General features: G+C 32.8%; 1 long non-coding RNA gene across 1 annotated transcript; it reads left to right on the forward strand.

The window, feature by feature from the left end:
- Positions 1-681: 681 nt before the first annotated feature.
- On the forward strand, positions 682-3,239 carry LOC145630711 (uncharacterized). The gene is made up of 4 exons (XR_014112198.1): positions 682-868; positions 1,715-1,871; positions 1,998-2,702; positions 2,792-3,239. It is a non-coding gene; the product is annotated as an uncharacterized LOC145630711 (long non-coding RNA).
- The last annotated feature ends 215 nt before the right edge of the window (positions 3,240-3,454 follow it).

The following is a 3,454-nucleotide window of genomic DNA, read 5'->3' on the forward strand; positions in this document are numbered from 1 at the left end:
AATTAGGAGCTGAACTGAATTGAACTGAACTGAACTGAGCTGAGCTGAACTGAGCTGAACTGAACTGAACTGAGCTGAACTGAACTGAACTGAACTGAATTTCAACGTAAGAGATCAGACCCTTATTGTTTATAGTTACTGAACTCGATTTTGTTGCTATAGTATTACACTAACAGTAGAAAACAAAAGACTATAAGAGAAAGACATTGATTTTTAATGGATGTGTAGACCCACAAAAAAATAAAAACAATAAAAACTGTGGTGATAACCGAATTAAGGCATAAATAGAGGTATCGATTAAATGAAAATCAGTGCCCAAAAACTCACTTGTACCGATTTTCATTTGACCGATGCTTTGGTTAGTAGTGCTACCTTTTATTTTTTATTGTGTGCAACAATGAATATTTTATATTTCACAAATACCCTTTTATTTGTTGCACATAGTCAGAAATCTAGGTAGTATGGAGTATTATTATTTTTCATATAACTTTTGTCATTCATTCTTACCCAAACGCCCCACAATAGTAATACCCACCTATTGCATAAAAAAGATTAAAAATAAAATTAAAACAAAAAAACCTAGTTATACGGCAATACCCCACCTGCTTCGTCAGAATCGTCACTTTCCTCTCAAAAATACGAAGTAGTTATACGGCAATACCCCACCTGCTTAATCTCTGTTATCTAAAAAATTTTCAGGTTCTCCATGACTCAATCTTCCTCATTACCTCAACGGCTTCCTCACCTCCCTGCCTTTCTCCATTTCATGGCCTTTGACATATCTTCCTCGTCGATCGGCTGCAAGTCCTGGAAGTTTTGCGATTAATTCAAGCAACAACAGTTTCGAGCCTTAAATCTGAAATTCAAGGTTAGGGTTTCTAGTTCATTTAGCTTTACGTTATTTTTTGGCTTTTTGGTCCAATTATTTGTGTTAAATGCTTTGATTTCTTAGGAACTAATGAAAATTGGTTAGCAGTTTAATTTCGATGAATCCTATTCCCCCCGAAATTCTATATTTTCCTGAGTAATTAGGTGAAACTACTCTTGAATTTTATTCATTTCTATTGATTTGCTACCTTTGGAACAATTTGTTTTTAAGTTTTTTTTCTTCTTAATTTAATTTCAATTTAGTTCCATTATTCGTGATTGAACTTGTGAAACTTTTTTAAAGGTGAAATTCCTTTTTTTTTTTTCTATTAATTTGGTGTTTTTTTAAGGTACTTTCTCAATTCGTGTACGGATTAATTTATACAATCTAAGCGTATTAAATTACTATGTTTTAGCATACAATTCATGCAACTAACTTACTTAAGTATAGGCTAGCTAGAGCTCCTGTCATCTTCTTTGTCACTTCATAGACTTTGTAATTTTGCCATTGTTATTACTTTGTATGCAAAAAAGAACGATATTACTAGTAAAAGACTGTCATCTTGTGACTTCTAAGTTTCTAAGTTTTACTTAAGAGGAACGCAAAGTGAGGTCTCTGCTTTTTGTTTCATTTAGGCCTCCTCTCTCCTTCCCTTTCCATGTTTGTTTTCTTTTGTCTTCTGTAACCTTAATGCAATCAACTTTGAAATGGTTTTCTTTTTAGTTTTTTCTCTTTTGCCTATCTTTTGTCAATTTGAGGAGAAGGTTAAGAAGACAAATGGTGCAAAGACACTACAAAGCCTACCAAGTACCTTAGATTGTAATGATTTTTCAAATGCCATGGCAGAGAATGAAACCAGTCATAATCAAATAGAAGTGCATGGACAAGAAGCCCACAAGATGAGCTCAGATGGCAGGGCCCCTCATGACTTAAGTGGAATCATGAAGATCATATCTGAAGTTCATATAAGTTCAAACTTCGAGCTTATTGATTGTCAATTTAAGTTAGTTTTATTTGAGAACTTTTATATATTAAATGTTTTTGAAGATATACTTGTATATATTCTTAAGTTTACTTTTGCATAGGCTGGATAGTAGCTAATAAATTAATCCTTGTTGTTTGGTCACAGAATGATGCAGATTACTGATTGCTATCTGATACTGATCTTATTAGCATCAGTGACATGTGGGGAGCAGAATGTATCCTTTCAATTTATATCACCTTGGTTAAAATTTAAGTTATTCAATCATAATCTTTGATCTCTGTTTGGTAATTAAATTACATTTTTACGTTTTAATTTTGTGATTTTTTTATAATCAAATTAGCTATGTTTCCTTAATTTGGTTGATGGATATTTGTTATGTCTATCTGCATTTGATTATGAATTCTGGTCATTTGTGATATAAGTGGTTGTTGATGAGTAGTTGAAGGTAGAAATTGATGCCTTCACATTTTACAATTTGTGAATTTTTTTTTTTTACCTTTGTTTGATATAATTTGCTCTGAAACAAACTTAACTATTGTGAAGGTTGATTGGTTGAATATTGACAATCACCATTATCCTTTCCAATGCAACATATGCCAAGTTGTGACTTGTAAGATTGATTATTTGAGCTTTTAGTAAATCCGACTCCTTTAAATGAAATTGTTTGATTAGGAACAAGTTAATTTAGAAGGATGTGAACTTATGACTACTAATAAGATAAGGAACTCGAGTTTCTGTTTATTAACAGGTCCATACATATCCTGATGTGGGTATATTTGATCGGGGAGGTAACATAGACTTCCTAAATTAAAAGTTTTGATATCAAGTTTGTTGAATCATGTGATGAATGTAAGTTTATCCTTTTCAATTATTTAACTAATTTTCTAACTTTCTTTCTGAAATCAATCTATTAATCTTGCTCCTTATAAAATTATCAGGGACTGCAGTAGCAACTGTTACTCCACAACACCACCTTGTTCTTAATATGATCTCTTTCATCCAAGGAGGCTTGCCAGTGCTCAAATGGGAAATCCATAGTATGTGCTTTCAAATCAGTAACAAATCAAAATATTTTCTTGGGATTGACAGGTTGTCCTTATGAGAGGTGGAAGAACGAATGTTCTTGTGGATGTGTTGGAATCTTTGATGCTCATGTTGCTCTATTACCATATGCCAAAGCATTGGAAGAGCTATGCAATCTTATAAGAAGTAGAGGTGGCTCCAGGGCGGTTGGAACAAGCAAGGTGTTTTAAAAGCTCCAGGGTTTGCCACTCTTGCTGTAGTTGGGCGCTGCTGCTGCTACTGCTGGAACATTAATTTTTTTTTTTTTGGATGAACAATGTATATTTAAAAGCAGTTAATGAAAATATCTCAATTTTTATGGTATATGTGCATTATGTCTGTTGATCAATTTGGGTGAAAAAATGCAAAATCGGTGCCTTATTGCTTTTTTTGTAATAGTGTAAGTAGCCACGGTAATATTTATTGCAACATCGATTATTTACCAAGGTAGTATTTGTTGCAAACTAGTTAATTAGGCATGATAATATATGTGGCAACAATGTTTATTAGCCACGGTAGAATTTGTGGCAAATAATTTG

Source organism: Chenopodium album, chromosome 5, assembly GCF_948465745.1.
Source record: "Chenopodium album chromosome 5, dcCheAlbu1.1, whole genome shotgun sequence".
Classification (NCBI taxonomy): Eukaryota; Viridiplantae; Streptophyta; class Magnoliopsida; order Caryophyllales; family Amaranthaceae; genus Chenopodium; species Chenopodium album.